Here is a 19,111-nt window from a genome sequence, read left to right as displayed (position 1 = left end):
CTGATTTGCCAGGAAATGTCCCTCACATACTTCGATCCAGCCAAGGAAACAAGCCTACAAGTGGATGCATCAAACAAAGGTTTAGGCGCAGTACTCCTTCAAGAAGGAAAACCGATAGCATTTGCTTCAAAAGCATTAACGGAGACGGAGCAAAGATATGCCAACATAGAACGAGAACTTCTAGCTGTTGTGTTTGGCTGTGAGCGATTCAAAACCTACCTATATGGGCGCAAATTCCAGGTAGAAAGTGATCATAAGCCATTAGAAATGATCAGCTTAAAGAATTTAATTGCGGCTCCACCCCGTTTGCAACGCATGCTGCTACATCTACAAGGATACGACTTCAGAATCATATTTGTAAAGTATGATGTCTCGCAAAGTCACACGAATTCTCGGAATATGCAAATTTAGCTGGCCTAGAACGACGATAAAAGCGGGTGAGGGGAAAGACGTGGGGCAGTGACGATTGAGTTGGCTGGGGAATCGTGTGGCTGTTGCTTCTTGTGTCGTGTTGAGGATATCTTACCGTGTTAAAGAGAGAGTCGGGCGCCATCTTGAATTTTTCCTTACACTTTTTCGGTACAAGCTATTTCGGCCATTTGGCCTCTAGGACTATGACCGAGTCGAAATTTGACTTAAAGCTCATACCCGAGTTTGACGGGTCCACGTCCATCGTCGACTGGGTTGAAAGGGTCGAGCTGACGTGCGACCTTTGTGAGGTGAAAAGGGTACACACTGTGATTCCCCTGATATTGGCTGGGGGTGCCTTGAGTGTATATCAGCAACTCAGTGCTGCCGAAAAGGGAGATGTCACCGCAATTAAAGCTGCGTTGTACAAGGCATTTGCCATGGATCCTTGTATGGCCTATGAAAAATTTGCTTCCCGAAAACTTCTACCGGAGGAAAGCGTGGACGTTTTCTTCGCTGAGTTAAAGAAACTCGCAGTTCTGTTCGGTGGAGGGGTGTCGGAGCGGACGCTCGCGTACGCGTTTGTGGTGGGCCTTCCCACTCGGGTGAAGCAGCTACTGAGAGCCTCAACCAGCGTTTCAACAACGACCATGGAACACTTGATGGAACGTGCTCGAGCCATCATCAAAGATGAGGAGGACCTGGGGGAACCAGTTGTGATGGCGACACAGACAGGCCAGATTAGCGCTCGGGAGATTCCGAATCAGAACCCTGCAAGCAATGGGAAATGTTTTCGCTGCGGCCGACGCGGACATTTTGCAAAGGAATTGCACCAACAGGGGGCGTGTGCGCTGTTTTAAGTGTGACGGTTTGGGGCATCTAGCCCAAAACTGTGCGGGAAACGTATCAGGGGAGAGGACGTCAGCGCCGCCCTGCTCCCCGAGCAAAATTTGAACAAGGCGCAACCAGTAATGACCGTCTACGTAAACAGGATACCCTGCTCAGCACTTCTTGACTCAGGCTGTTTGCATACTATAGTGAGCGCCAGGCTGTGTCCAAGTTGGACTAAGAGGAAGATCAAAGTCACCACGATAGGAGGCGAGACCCAGACATGCTGTGGAGCTGGAACTGTCAAGATCTACACGGACACCGATGCAGCCACTAAGATCAATGTGCTCGTGACCCAAGGAAATCTCCTGGGGTTTGACCTGTTGCTCGGATACGATGCCATCAAGGCGCTGGGGGGAGTCGCAATTCATCGGGATGGAAAGGTGCGATTCTTAGAGGCCCCAGTGTGTGCAGCGCTCCATATCGATCGGCCAGATTTTACAGTGGACTACGACTTGCGCAAGAGGGCCTGGATTGCATCTTGGAAGTGGACCGAGGGAATGGCACTGATTAAACTCAAGAATGGGGTTGCAGAGTACCCTATACCCAGTGAGGCCCGAGCAGAATACGAAAGGGAACTAAAGGCGTGGATCCAAGATGGCTGGTTAATCCCCTACCCTGAGGACAAGCTTGGGCCTCCGAAGGGTCTAATACCCTTGATGGCAGTAGTCCAGCATAACAAGTCGAAAGTACGGCCCGTGCTGGACTATAGGGAGCTTAACAAGCATATTGAAGCCTACACTGCCGATGCTGACGTATGCGGCAGTAAGTTGAGGGAATGGCGTCAGAAAGGCACTAATGTCTCGATATTGGATTTGCGAAAAGCCTATTTACAGGTGCGAGTTGATGAGACAGTTTGGTTCCAGGGGCAGAGGTACTGCCTTACACGCCTTGGCTTTGGCCTAAATGTGGCACCACAGATCATGAAGACTATTGTCAACACAGTATTGTCCCAAGAAAAGCCCATGAGGGACTCAACGTCAGCTTACATTGATGACGTATATGTCAATGAAGATGTACAGTCTGCGTCGTGTGTCAAAGAAAAGTTGGCTCAGTTTGGTCTGGAATGCAAGAATCCTGAACGTTTAAGGGAAGGAGCACGTGTATTGGGATTGGATGTTTATGAAGAAGATGGCACCCTACAATGGAGGCGTGGCAGTGAAATTCCAAGCATCCCCAACCTCGTTACAAGGCGGACCGTTTTTTCTTGGTGTAGAAAACTTGTTGGTCACTTACCGGTCTGTGGCTGGCTCCGCGCAGCTGTTGGTGTGATTAAACGCAGAGCAAATTTAACAACCACGGGTTGGGATGACATATTCGATGATGTCCTACTAACTCTGATGATTAAAGAGACACTGGAGAGAGTGAACAAGAAGGACCCTGCCTGTGGGCGGTGGTGTGTTAACAGAGACAACGTAGGTGTGTGGGTTTATGCCAGTTCTTTGGCGTTGGGAGTATCGTTGGAGCAAGGAGGAAACGTGTTCGAGGATACGTGTTGGCTGCGGCCCGTAACAGATTCTCAGCATATCAACCTGGCAGAGCTGGACGCTGTTGTAAAGGGGGTAAATCTGGCCCTGCAGTGGCAGTCTAGGAAGTTGACCTTGTACACAGATTCTCTGTGTGTCTACCACTGGGTGTCTGACACACTTTCAGGACGGACACGAATCCGTACCAAGGCAGCAAGCGAAATGTTAATACGGAGAAGGCTAGACACGCTAAAAAACCTGGTATCTGAGTATGGGCTATCACTGAGCGTCACTCTGGTGCCATCACATTGTAATCGTGCTGACCAACTGACCCGTGTACCTCACAAATGGTATGAAGCCGCGAAGATGGGAATGGAGATTACTGCTCGATCTTGTGCAGTTGCAATCGACCCATGTCAAATACAAAAAATTCATGCACAGAGCGGACATCCGGGTATTAAGAGGACCCTTTATTTTGTGAGGCGTGCATACCCAGCAGTGACCAAGATGGATGTCAGACAGATCGTCAGAAATTGTGAGGCTTGCCAGTCTATTAATCCTGCACCAGAGCGATGGCAGAAGGGTCGCTTGGAGTTGAGAGTGTGTGGCAGCGGCTGGCCATGGATATTACCCATTACAGTGGCAAGCCCTTTCTAACTCTCATTGATTGCGGGCCTACGAGATTTGCGGTGTGGCGGCAGATGACCAGACAGGATTCAGCAAATGTTGTTTGCCACCTATCATCCATTTTTTTTGAGCGAGGTGCACCGGAAGAGCTCCTGACTGACAATGATGCAGCGTTTTGTAGCCAGCAAGTTTGGCAGTTGTTAGATGAGTGGGGCGTTCGACTACAGTTGCGATGTGCGCATGTGCCGTCAGGAAATGGCATTGCTGAAAGAAGCCATCGCAGCATCAAGAGAATTGCTGCCAGGAAGCGATGTACTATTGCGGAAGCAACATATTGGTACAACATTACGCCAAAGGACGGGACGTCCCCTTCGACCGCACCTGCGTATGCTATTTACACGTACCGAGTCGGAGTGAAGGGAATCAACACTACGCAGCCAACCGACAAGGGAACATATAACAGATATGAAGTGGGAGATCCAGTGTGGGTGCGGCCTCCAGGAAATCGGTGCACCGACAAGTTTAAGCGAGGACAAATATCTGGAGTGATTAGCCAGCAGTCTGTTTTGGTCGATGGAACCCCACGACATGTGCAAGATCTTCGCCCAGCTACCGAGGTGCGTCACACAACTACAGAAGAAAGCAGTGAAGCGTCTAGCGATGAGCTGCCGATGCACGGATTCAGTGAGCCCCTTCCAGAGACTGATAGCGATACTTCATCTGATGAGGCGGAACCAGATCCAGAGCCTGAATCTGAAACAGTGAATGTACCTCTTCGCAGAAGCACACGCACTAAAAGGCCACCCCCCTAGTGCTCTCTATGTGATCATCAGATCAGGGGGGAGTGTAACGTGCATCCAGGAGATAAGCGCCCGCATGTTTGCGTGTTGTGTGGGTATGTGGGAGAGACGGATGAGGAGAAAAAGACTTACCTCGAGACCAGCTCAGCGTTACCGACCAAAAATAGAAAAGAAAGACCCAGATGGCGGTCGCCGTCTTTTGTAAAGTATGATGTCTCGCAAAGTCACACAAATTCTCGGAATATGCAAATTTAGCCGGCCTAGAACAACGATAAAAGCGGGTGAGGGGAAAGACGTGGGGCAGTGACGATTGAGTTGGCTGGGGAATCGTGTGGCTGTTGCTTCTTGTGTCGTGTTGAGGATATCTTACCGTGTTAAAGAGAGAGTTGGGCGCCATCTTGAATTTTTCCTTACACTTTTTCGTTACACTTATCACTGTATGATGCATATTAATAACAGAGACAAGTCGGAAGACATATTTTTAAACAGTGTGCGTATGTATTTTTTTTATTCTCCAGAAGCAGTGGTGGTGGGAGGGGTTCCTACTGATCTTTATTTTATTTAGTAGAGAGGGACAATCTAAGAGGGATAACTCAAATCACACTCTTCTCCATACCTAACATTAAATAAAAACAAAATTAAATGACGACCCAAAGAAATATCACGATAAAGCCAGACAACCACCCAAACAAAACCAATTTGCCTCCGCCATGGACGCTCGCTTTCACAAATATCTGTGGACTTAGGGCTAATCTAGATGATGTAGAATCTTACCTTTTAGTAAACTCCCCGGATATCTTAGCATTAAGTGAAACAATCTTACATTCTTCAATCCCCTTCAACTATTTTAACATGACAGGATACCTCCCTCTTTGCCGTAAGGACTTGGATAGATGTATGCACGTGCTTAGAGTTTATATTCATAGCACCCTCGAGAGAAAAATCTTGAATCAGATGACCAGGCTTTTATGTGCTTTCGACTAACATTTTATTACTGCGTTAGTTACTTATATTTTCTCTGCCGTTTTCCCCAAGTCAGCATTGTACCCTAATCGATCATGTCTTTGATAGTATAGATGCAGAACTCTCCTTGGATAGTAATGGCTAAATACGTGCGTCTGGTGATTTTAATGTCCACCATAAAAATTGGCTTGGTTTCTCAGGTTACACAGATGCAGCTGGACGCTCCATTTATAGCTTCTCTATAGCCCATTTCCCATAAACAGTAATGTTTCCAACTGGCCTACCAGATCGTGAACCTCAACGGGCTTCACTTTGTAGTGGTGGAGAAGTTTAAGTAAAATAAAATTTCTTTGCTCCAAACAAAATAATAAAAACAAAAGGAATGAAACAAAACGACTCCTTCTGATTTAAATGCACTGCATTTATTTTTTAACAAAAACAAAAAGGTGAATAAACAAAGGTCCAATTGGTGGAAGTTCTTTCGAAGTCATTAGTTAGATGAAAATCCTTCAAGGAATTAATGAGTTTAGAAGGTTAATGTCCTGTGTGAAAATAATGAGATTATTTTAAAGTTTGTGTTTATCTGGCGAAGTTCGTCTTACTTAAAAAGTCCCATGAGGAAAGTAAGGAAAGTGATTTGTTGTTATTAATTTAGAAAATGTGCGGAATGAATGCATATGTGCATAAGTGATTTTTGAATGTCTGCGTGGCGTGTGTATCATAATGTTGGTGGTGTTGGCAGCGATGATGTTGTGAACATGAGAGGCATGTTCTCATTGTGTCGTCGAAATGAGAAGAAAGGAAAAAGGCTGAACTCTCTCCGTAGAAAACTGTTTGATGCGTTTTATACATTTTTGGCTCCAGAACACGATTGCTCCTGCTGATATTTTGTTTTTTGGAAAAGCGTTAATAAAACAATCTTCTTAGTTTTCTTATTGGTTACTTGTGTCACATGATGCTGTCTTCAACTACGTCCGCCAAAAATGTTCATTTTTCTTTTGTTGTTTTGGGAAAAGTGTGTGGGCATATTTGAAATTGTGCCGTTGCTGACAAAATTTATTTTTTTGTGCAAAATGCGTGGGGAAAATTGAAATGAATAAAGGTTCGTTTATAGCGAACGTGTGTGTGAGTGACTGCACAACTTCTGGAACTATTCCTCATCACAGTACCTGAGGATTGTGTGACTAATGCCCACAGTTAACTTGGAAAAGCAAACCACCTAGTGACATCACATTTAAATCCCAATCTCAAGGTGAGGAATCATTGCTCAAAACCGCAAGGTACTACAACAGGGCTTAGTGGGAAACCATTAGAGATCACATCCAAGATGCCTCATTGACCGATATCTTCTCTCTTCCTGTTGAACAGTGTGCCAACTGATGGTGCAAAGTGGGAATTGAAGCACATGTTTCTACACGGAAGTATTATAGCAAGCGCCACTCACTCCCATGGTTCACTACAGATTGTTCAGCTGCCATTGCACAAAGATAGCATGCATTCCGTCAGTTTGTACATCATAAGTCAAATACAAATAGGCAAAAATTGTAGATACTAGAAATCATTGTGAGAGAAATAGCGACAACCAAAAGAAAGCATGCTAAATAATCAGGGAACTCATAGAATCACCAAAGATAGGAACTCTTGATTTCTGAAAAATCTATACTAGTGTAGTGAATAAAGGACAATCAGTAATTCCTCCACTGAGCAACAACCAGAAGCTTGCATGCACGGTAACGGAGAAGGCAGAACTGCTGTCCTGGCGATTGCCTTTAACTCAACCTTAGAGCCAACAAACAACTCCCTCCCAAATTTCTCTATGCGGACTGAAGCCACATTAGATGATGTAAAAATCACCCCTTCTCACATCCGTGATATTATAAAAAACTTAAACACCTCAAAAGCGTGTGGGCCTGATCTCATCACTGTTATACTAATTAAGAAATGTTTAACTGTTTATACTTACCAAGCTCTACAATAAATGGCTTCCTGAATCTTGTTTCCCTAATAGCTGGAAGATGATCTTTATGGTACCAATATACAGGAATTCTGATGAAAGAACAGACCCTCTCAATTATCGTCTCATTATTCCCCTCTTCACTAAAATCTTTGAGATCTTAATTAATCAAGCACTAGTTCACCACCTCGCAAAAGCAAATCTTCTCTCTGACAAACAGTATCGATTCAGGCAATGTCGTTCTACTGCATATATTTTTACATTTATCTGTGAATGCATTTACCATGTATTGGATAAAGCGGGTGGAGCCACAGCTGTAGCCCTTGATACATCCAAGGCCTTTGACAAAGTCTGGCACAAAGGGTTGCTAATGAAATTAAATTGCACGTTATAACTGGACGTATACTAAATATAATTAGATCCATCTTAGACAGTAGAAGCATACAGGTTATCATTGATGGACATACATCCAAGCAGCATAATATTAATGCGAGAGTATCTCAGGGGTCGATCCTTGAATCATTATTATTCCTGATATTCAAAAACGACCTCCCTGATAATATTGTGTCCAAGATGGGTATATTTGCTGATGATACAATGCTTTATAACATGTAGTGGAACTCTCTTCCGTTTGCCTGTTTCCCACCTGATTGCAACTTAGATGTCTTCAAGTCCAACATAAACAAATTCCTGACAAACGGCCCCCTTATCAAATCTTCAATACTAACGATTACTACGATACTATCCCATTGATTACTGTACACGCAATAAACCTTATCCCCGAGTGGTTTCCGGGCCTTGATAAATGGTGACCTCCATGTAAAAAAAAAAAACAAAAACAAAAAACAGAGGTGCATAAATCTAAGACAATGGCAAAATCATTAGAATATGACCTCCAAACCATAGTTGAATGGGGACTACAGTGGATGGTAACATTTAATGCTAGTAAAACTAAGCTGCTCTCCTTTAACAATTACAAGACGCCTCTCGAACCGCCTATATCGATGAAAAATAGCACCCTACCCGAGAATTCTACCTTCAAACTCCTTTTTTGGGACTATTTTACCATATTTTACTTTGTGAACAATATGAACTGGAACAAATACATAGAGGACATTGCAAAGACTGCTGCAAAGATGGTGGGTTCCCTCTATCGAGCTAGATTACTCACACCTGAGAGTATCATATACATCTACAAGGCCACCATTCGTTCATGCATGGAGTATTGTTGCCATATCTGAGCTGGTGCATCTACCACTAGCCTCTTCATCTTGGATAGGTTCCAAAAAAGAGTTGTCAATCTAATCGGTCCCACTTTATCAACTAAGCTCCAGCTCTTATCTCATCGTCACAATGTTGCATCTCTGTGAATGTTTTAATAGAATGTGTTCTGATGAACTCATTGCACTTGTACCCCGTACATATTCCTGACAAACCCGTTTAGCAATAAGATCTCACCCCTCTACTGTTGAGGTCCCTAGATGCCAAAAAGCTTTCTATTCTAATAGTCTCTTCCCTTGAACAGCTAGACTTTGAAATTCCCTTCCTGCTACCGGCTTTCCTGGTCGTACTGATATGCAGAAGTTTAAATGCAACATAACCCAACATCTTGGTAATCTTTCCTAGACATGGTCTCAAAAAGTAGCCTTTTATATCCAAGTGGTGATATGCCTTGTTAGGGGTTAACATGAGTAAAATAAATAAATAAATGAATAAAGATGGTTGAGTGTATATGTGAGTATATTTATTATACGAGTGAATGTTAAACATAAAAAATGATATACATGAAAAGTAATTATAAAATGCTGAATAGGTGTGGGAGGCTGGTATATGGATCTGCAGAATAGATTTCCACATAGGGGTCAAGGAGTCGGAATCGGGAGTTGGAGTCGGATTTCCAGACCATTATGGAATGGGGCCGAAAATGGATAGTAACATTTAATGCTAGTAAAACTAAACTGTTCTCCTTTAACAATTACAAGACGCCTCTCCAACCGCCTATATTGATGACAAATAACACCCTACCTGAGAATTCTACCTTCAAACTCCTCGGCCTAACATTTACAGGCAATATAAACTGAAACAAATACATAGAGGACATTGCAAAGACTGCTGCAAAGAAGGTGGGTTCTCTCTATCGAGCTAGAAGTCTATTCATACCTAAGAGTATCCTGTATCTCTACAAGGCCACGATTTGCCCATGCATGGAGTATTGTTGTCACATTCAAAAAAGAGTTGTCAATCTAATTGGTTCCACTATCAACTAAGCTCCAGCTCTTGTCCCAATGTTGCATCTCTGTACCTGTTTTACAAATGTTTTAATGGAATGTGTTCTGATGAACTTGTTGCACTTGTACTCCCTCGCTCTGACAAATCTGCTTAGCAATAAGATCTCATTCCTTCACTGTTGGGATCCCTAGATGCCAGAAAGCTTTCTATTCTAATAGTTCTTCCCTCAAACAAATAGACTTTGGAATTCCCTTCCTGCTACCTGCTTCCCTGATCGTACTGATATGCAGAAGTTAAAATGTTACATAAACCAACATCTTGTTAATCTTTCCTATATACCTTGTTAGGAGCAGATATGAGTAAAAAAAAATGAATAAAGATGGTTGAGTGTATATGTGAGTGAATATTAACCATACAAGTGAATGTTAAACGTCAAAAATGATATACATGAAAAGTAATTATAAAATGCTGAATAGGTGTGGGAGGCTGGTATATGGATCTACAGAATAGATTTCCACATAGGGGTCAAGGACTCGGAGTCGGAGTCGGAGTCTAAGATATCAAAGGAGTCGGAGTCGGAGTCAGCATTCTAGGAATTTAAGGAGTCAGAGTCAGAGTCGGAGTCGGACTTTCACCATCCGACTCCTCAACCCTGGTATATATATAATATATATAATATATATAATATATACAAGTATATATAAAAAGTATATATAATATATATATATAATATAAAGTATTATATATAAAAAGTGGTCTTGTCTGTGTATATGTGGAAGTTCTCTACTTAGAAGAACACTACTGCATATTTTTGGTCTACAGACTTGAAGCTTAATACATAGAGTATTTGCACCGGTGGAACACTTTCGACTTGGGGTTAATCTATACAATAGCGACTAGAAAAAACAACATTGTAAATCGTTTATACCTCCTCACCACCAAACATCTTCAATCATATCAAGTCAATCACCTCCTCACAACCAAACATCTTCAATCATATCAAGTCAATCACCTCCTCACCACCAAACTAGTTCGATGATATCAAGTCAATCATCTCCTCACCACCAAACATCTTCGATGATATCAAGTCAATTACCTCCTCACCAACAAACTAGTTCAATCATATCAAGTCAATCATCTCCTCACCACCAAACTACTTCAATCATATCAAGTCAATTATCTCCTCACCACCAAACTAGTTTGATGATATCAAGTCAATCATCTCCTCACCACCAAACTACGTCAATCATATCAAGTCAATTATCTCCTCACAACCAAACTACTTCAATCATATCAAGTCAATTATCTCCTCTGCACCAAACTAGTTTGATGATATCAAGTCAATCACCTCCTCACCAACAAACTACTTCAATCATATCAAGTCAATCATCTCCTCACCACCAAACTAGTTTGATGATATCAAGTCAATCATCTCCTCACCACCAAACTACTTCAATCATATCAAGTCAATTATCTCCTCTGCACCAAACTAGTTTGATGATATCAAGTCAATCACCTCCTCACCAACAAACTACTTCAATCATATCAAGTCAATTATCTCCTCACCACCAAACTAGTTTGATGATATCAAGTCAATCATCTCCTCACCACCAAACTACTTCAATCATATCAAGTCAATTATCTCCTCACAACCAAACTACTTCAATCATATCAAGTCAATCATCTCCTCTGCACCAAACTAGTTTGATGATATCAAGTCAATCATCTCATCACCAACAAACTACTTCAATCATATCAAGTCAATACTCTCCTCACCACCAAACTAGTTCAATGATATCAAGTAAATCATCTCCTCACCACCAAACTACTTCAATCATATCAAGTCAATCATCTCCTCACCACCAAACTAGTTTAATCATATCAAGTCAATTATCTCCTCTACACCATACTAGTTCAATCATATCAAGTCAATCATCTCCTCACCACCAAACTAGTTTAATCATATCAAGTCAATCATCTCCTCTACACCAAACTACTTCAATCATATCCAAGTCAATTATCTCCTCACCACCAAAATAGTCAGATGATATCAAGTAAATCATCTCCTCACCACCGAACTACTTCAATGATATCAAGTCAATCATCTCCTCACCACCAAACTAGTTCAATCATATCAAGTCAATCATCTCCTCTACACCATACTAGTTCAATCATATCAAGTCAATAATCTCCTCTGACCCATACTAGTTCAATGATATCAAGTCAATCATCTCCTCTGCACCAAACTAGTTCAATAATATCAAGTCAATCACCTCCTCTGCACCATACTAGTTCAATGATATCAAGTCAATAATCTCCTCACCACCAAACTACTTCAATCATATCAAGTCAATCATCTCCTCACCACCAAACTACTTCAATCATATCGTCAATCATCTCCTCTGCACCATACTAGTTCAATGATATCAAGTCAATCATCTCCTCACCACCAAACTATTTCAATCATATCAAGTGAATCATCTCCTCACCACCAAACTAGTTCAATCATATCAAGTCAATCATCTCCTCACCACCAAACTAGTTCAATGATATCAAGTCAATCACCTCCTCACCCACAAACTACTTCAATCATATCAAGTCAATCATCTCGTCATCACCAAACTAGTTCTATGATATCAAGTCAATTATCTCCTCACCACCAAACTAGTTCGATGATATCAAGTCAATCATCTCCTCACCACCAAACTAGTTCAATGATATCAAGTCAATCACCTCCTCACCACCAAACTACTTCAATCATATCAAGTCAATCATCTCCTCACCAACAAACTAGTTCAATGATATCAAGTCAATCACCTCCTAACCACCAAACTACTTCAATCATATCAAGTCAATCACCTCCTCACCACCAAACTACTTCAATGATATCAAGTCAATCATCTCCTCACCAACAAACTAGTTAAATGATATCAAGTCAATCATCTCCTCACCACCAAACTAGTTCAATGATATCAAGTCAATCATCTCCTAACCACCAAACCAGTTCAATGATATCAAGTCAATAACCTCCTCACCACCAAACTACTTCAATCATATCAAGTCAATTATCTCCTCACCACCAAACTACTTCAATCATATCAAGTCAATCACCTCCTAACAACCAAACTAGTTCAATGATATCAAGTCAATCATCTCCTCACCACCAAACTAGTTCGATGATATCAAGTCAATCACCTCCTCATCAACAAACTAGTTCAATGATATCAAGTCAATCATCTCCTCACCACCAAACTAGTTCGATGATATCAAGTCAATCATCTCCTCACCACCAAACTAGTTCAATGATATCAAGTCAATCATCTCCTCACCACCAAACTACTTCAATAATATCAAGTCAATCATCTCCTCACCAACAAACTAGTTCAATGATATCAAGTCAATCATCTCCTCACCAACAAACTAGTTCAATGATATCAAGTCAATCACCTCCTCACCACCAAACTACTTCAATCATATCAAGTCAATCATCTCCTCACCAACAAACTAGTTCAATGATATCAAGTCAATCATCTCCTCACCACCAAACTAGTTCAATGATATCAAGTCAATCATCTCCTCACCACCAAACCAGTTCAATGATATCAAGTCAACCACCTCCTCACCACCAAACTACTTCATTCATATCAAGTCAATCATCTCCTCACCACCAAACTACTTCAATCATATCAAGTCAATCATCTCCTAACCAACAAACTAGTTCAATGATATCAAGTCAATTATCTCCTCTGCACCAAACTAGTTCGATGATATCAAGTCAATCACCTCCTAACCACCAAACTAGTTCAATGATATCAAGTCAATCATCTCCTCACCACCAAACTAGTTCGATGATATCAAGTCAATCACCTCGTCACCAACAAACTAGTTCAATGATATCAAGTCAATCATCTCCTCACCAACAAACTAGTTCGATGATATCAAGTCAATCATCTCCTCACCACCAAACTAGTTCGAAGATATCAAGTCAATCACCTCCTCACCAACAAACTAGTTCAATGATATCAAGTCAATCACCTCCTCACCAACAAACTAGTTCGATGATATCAAGTCAATCATCTCCTCACCACCAAACTAGTACGATGATATCAAGTCAATCATCTCCTCACCAACAAACTAGTTCGATGATATCAAGTCAATCACCTCCTCACCAACCAACTAGTTCGATGATATCAAGTCAATCATCTCCTCACCACCAAACTAGTTCAATCATATCAAGTCAATCATCTCCTCACCACCAAACTAGTTCGATGATATCAAGTCAATCACCTCCTCACCAACAAACTAGTTCAATGATATCAAGTCAATCATCTCCTCACCACCAAACTAGTTCAATCATATCAAGTCAATCATCTCCTCACCACCAAACTAGTTCGATGATATCAAGTCAATCACCTCCTCACCAACAAACTAGTTCAATGATATAAAGTCAATCATCTCCTCACCACCAAACTAGTTCAATCATATCAAGTCAATCATCTCCTCACCACCAAACTAGTTCGATGATATCAAGTCAATCACCTCCTCACCACCAAACTAGTTCAATGATATCAAGTCAATCATCTCCTCACCAACAAACTAGTTCGATGATATCAAGTCAATCACCTCCTCACCACCAAACTAGTTGGATGATATCAAGTCAATCACCTCCTCACCAACAAACTAGTTCAATGATATCAAGTCAATCATCTCCTCACCAACAAACTAGTTCAATGATATCAAGTCAATCATCCCCTCACCACCAAACTAGTTCAATCATATCAAGTCAATCATCTCCTCACCACCAAACTAGTTCGATGATATCAAGTCAATCACCTCCTCACCAACAAACTAGTTCAATGATATAAAGTCAATCATCTCCTCACCACCAAACTAGTTCAATCATATCAAGTCAATCATCTCCTCACCACCAAACTAGTTCGATGATATCAAGTCAATCACCTCCTCACCACCAAACTAGTTCGATGATATCAAGTCAATCACCTCCTCACCAACAAACTAGTTCAATGATATCAAGTCAATCACCTCCTCACCAACAAACTAGTTCAATGATATCAAGTCAATCATCTCCTCACCAACAAACTAGTTCAATGATATCAAGTCAATCACCTCCTCACCAACAAACTAGTTCGATGATATCAAGTCAATCATCTCCTCACCACCAAACTAGTTCGATGATATCAAGTCAATCATCTCCTCACCACCAAACTAGTTCGATGATATCAAGTCAATCACCTCCTCACCAAACAACTAGTTCGATGATATCAAGTCAATCATCTCCTCACCACCAAACAAGTTCGATGATATCAAGTCAATCATCTCCTCACCACCAAACTAGTTCGATGATATCAAGTCAATCACCTCCTCACCAACAAACAAGTTCAATGATATCAAGTCAATAATCTCCTCACCACCAAACTAGTTCGATGATATCAAGTCAATCACCTCCTCACCAACAAACTAGTTCAATGATATCAAGTCAATCACCTCCTCACCAACAAACTAGTACGATGATATCAAGTCAATCATCTCCTCACCACCAAACTTGTTCAATCATATCAAGTCAATCATCTCCTCACCACCAAACTGGTTCGATGATATCAAGTCAATCACCTCCTCACTAACAAACTAGTTCAATCATATCAAGTCAATTATCTCCTAACCACCAAACTAGTTCAATCATATCAAGTCAATCATCTCCTCACCACCAAACTAGTTCGATCATATCAAGTCAATCACCTCCTAACCAACAAACTAGTTCGATCATATCAAGTCAATCACCTCCTCACCAACAAACTAGTTCGATCATATCAAGTCAATCATCTCCTCACCACCAAACTAGTTCGATGATATCAAGTCAATCACCCCCTTACCAACAAACTAGTTCGATCATATCAAGTCAATCACCTCCTCACCACCAAACTAGTTCGATGATATCAAGTAAACCATCTCCTAACCACCAAACTAGTTCAATCATATCAAGTCAATCATCTCCTCACCACCAAACTAGTTCGATCATATCAAGTCAATCATCTCCTCACCACCAAACTAGTTCGATGATATCAAGTCAATCATCTGCTCACCACCAAACTACTTCAATCATATCAAGTCAGTCATCTCCTCACCACCAAACTAGTTCGATCATATCAAGTCAATCATCTCCTCACCACCAAACTAGTTCGATGATATCAAGTCAATCACCTCCTCACCACCAAACTAGTTCGATCATATCAAGTCAATCACCTCCTCACCAACAAACTAGTTCAATGATATCAAGTCAATCATCTCCTCACCACCAAACTACTTCAATCATATCAAGTCAATCATCTCCTCACCACCAAACTACTTCAATCATATCAAGTCAATCATCTCCTCACCACCAAACTACTTCAATCATATCAAGTCAATCATCTCCTCACCAATAAACTAGTACGATGATATCAAGTCAATCATCTCCTCACCACCAAACTACTTCAATCATATCAAGTCAATCATCTCCTCACCACCAAACTACTTCAATCATATCAAGTCAATCATCTCCTCACCACCAAACTAGTTCGATGATATCAAATCAATCACCTTCTCACCAATAAACAAGTACGATGATATCAAGTCAATCATCTCCTCACCACCAAACTACTTCAATCATATCAAGTCAATCATCTCCTCACCACCAAACTACTTCAATCATATCAAGTCAATCATCTCCTCACCACCAAACTACTTCAATCATATCAAGTCAATCATCTCCTCACCAATAAACTAGTACGATGATATCAAGTCAATCATCTCCTCACCACCAAACTACTTCAATCATATCAAGTCAATCATCTCCTCACCACCAAACTACTTCAATCATATCAAGTCAATCATCTCCTCACCACCAAACTAGTTCGATGATATCAAATCAATCACCTTCTCACCAATAAACTAGTACGATGATATCAAGTCAATCATCTCCTCACCACCAAACTACTTCAATCATATCAAGTCAATCATCTCCTCACCACCAAACTAGTTCGATGATATCAAGTCAATCATCTCCTCACAACCAAACTAGTTCAGCCATATCAAGTCAATCATCTCCTCACCACCAAACTAGTTCAATCATATCAAGTCAATCATCACCTCACCACCAAACTACTTCAATCATATAAAGTCAATCATCTCCTCACCACCAAACTAGTACGATGATATCAAGTCAATCATCTCCTCACCACCAAACTAGTTCAATCATATCAAGTCAATCATCTCCTCACCACCAAACTAGTTCAATCATATCAAGTCAATCATCTCCTCACCACCAAACTAGTTCGATCATATCAAGTCAATCATCTCCTCACTACCAAACTAGTTCGATGATATCAAGTAAATCATCTGCTCACCACCAAACTACTTCAATCATATCAAGTCAATCATCTCCTCACCACCAAACTAGTTCGATCATATCAAGTCAATCATCTCCTCACCACCAAACTAGTTCGATGATATCAAGTCAATCATCTCCTCACCACCAAACTAGTCCGATGATATCAAGTCAATCATCTCCTCACCACCAAACTACTTCAATCATATCAAGTCAATCATCTCCTCACCACCAAACTAGTACGATGATATCAAGTCAATCATCTCCTCACCACCAAACTAGTCCGATGATATCAAGTCAATCATCTCCTCACCATCAAACTACTTCAATCATATCAAGTCAATCATCTCCTCACCAGCAAACTAGTTCGATGATATCAAGTCAATCATCTCCTCACCACCAAACTACTTCAATCATATCAAGTCAATCATCTCCTCACCACCAAACTAGTACGATGATATCAAGTCAATCATCTCCTCACCACCAAACTAGTCCGATGATATCAAGTCAATCATCTCCTCACCACCAAACTACTTCAATCATATCAAGTCAATCATCTCCTCACCACCAAACTACTTCAATCATATCAAGTCAATCACCTCCTCACCACCAAACTAGTTCGATGATATCAAGTCAATCATCTCCTCACCACCAAACTAGTCCGATGATATCAAGTCAATCATCTCCTCACCACCAAACTAGTACCATGATATCAAGTCAATCATCTCCTCACCACCAAACTACTTCAATCATATCAAGTCAATCATCTCCTCACCACCAAACTAGTTCGATGATATCAAGTCAATCATCTCCTCACCACCAAACTACTTCAATCATATCAAGTCAACTATCTCCTCACCACCAAACTAGTATGATGATATCAAGTCAATCATCTCCTCACCACCAAACTACTTCAATCATATCAAGTCAATCATCTCCTCACCACCAAACTACTTCAATCATATCAAGTCAATCATCTCCTCACCACCAAACTAGTCCGATGATATCAAGTCAATCATCTCCTCACCACCAAACTACTTCAATCATATCAAGTCAATCATCTCCTCACCACCAAACTAGTTCGATGATATCAAGTCAATCATCTCCTCACCACCAAACTAGTTCAATCATATCAAGTCAATCATCTCCTCACCACCGAACTAGTACGATAATATCAAGTCAATCATCTCCTCACCACCAAACTAGTCCGATGGTATCAAGTCAATCATCTCCTCACCACCAAACTACTTCAATCATATCAAGTCAATCATCTTCTCACCACCAAACTAGTACGATGATATCAAGTCAATCATCTCCTCACCACCAAACTAGTCCCATGATATCAAGTCAATCATCTCTCACCACCAAACTACTTCAATCATATCAAGTCAATCATCTCCTCACCACCAAACTACTTCAATCATATCAAGTCAATCATCTCCTCACCACCAAACTAGTCCGATGGTATCAAGTCAATCATCTCCTCACCACCAAACTACTTCAATCATATCAAGTCAATCATCTCCTCACCACCAAACTAGTCCGATGATATCAAGTCAATCATCTCCTCACCACCAAACTAGTACCATGATATCAAGTCAATCATCTCCTCACCACCAAACTACTTCAATCATATCAAGTCAATCATCTCCTCACCACCTAACTAGTTCGATGATATCAAGTCAATCATCTCCTCACCACAAAACTACTTCAATCATATCAAGTCAATCATCTCCTAACCACCAAACTAGTATGATGATATCAAGTCAATCATCTCCTCACCACCAAACTACTTCAATCATATCAAGTCAATCATCTCCTCACCACCAAACTACTTCAATCATATCAAGTCAATCATCTCCTCACCACCAAACTTATACGATGATATCAAGTCAATCATCTCCTCACCACCAAACTAGTTCGATGATATCAAGTCAATCATCTCCTCACAACCAAACTAGTCCGATGATATCAAGTCAATCATCTCCTCACCACCAAACTACTTCAATCATATCAAGTCAATAATCTCCTCACCAGCAAACTAGTCCGATGATATCAAGTCAATCATCTCCTCACCACCAAACTACTTCAATCATATCAAGTCAATCATCTCCTCACCACCAAACTAGTTCGATGATATCAAGTCAATCATCTCCTCACCACCAAACTAGTTCAATCATATCAAGTCAATCATCTCCTCACCACCGAACTAGTACGATAATATCAAGTCAATCATCTCCTCACCACCAAACTAGTCCGATGGTATCAAGTCAATCATCTCCTCACCACCAAACTACTTCAATCATATCAAGTCAATCATCTCCTCACCACCAAACTAGTACGATGATATCAAGTCAATCATCTCCTCACCACCAAACTAGTCCCATGATAT

The sequence above is a fragment of the Euprymna scolopes genome, chromosome 37, assembly GCF_053919585.1.
Source record: "Euprymna scolopes isolate OS-2025 chromosome 37, ASM5391958v1, whole genome shotgun sequence".
Classification (NCBI taxonomy): domain Eukaryota; kingdom Metazoa; phylum Mollusca; class Cephalopoda; order Sepiida; family Sepiolidae; genus Euprymna; species Euprymna scolopes.
Note: the sequence above shows the minus strand (reverse complement) of the source record.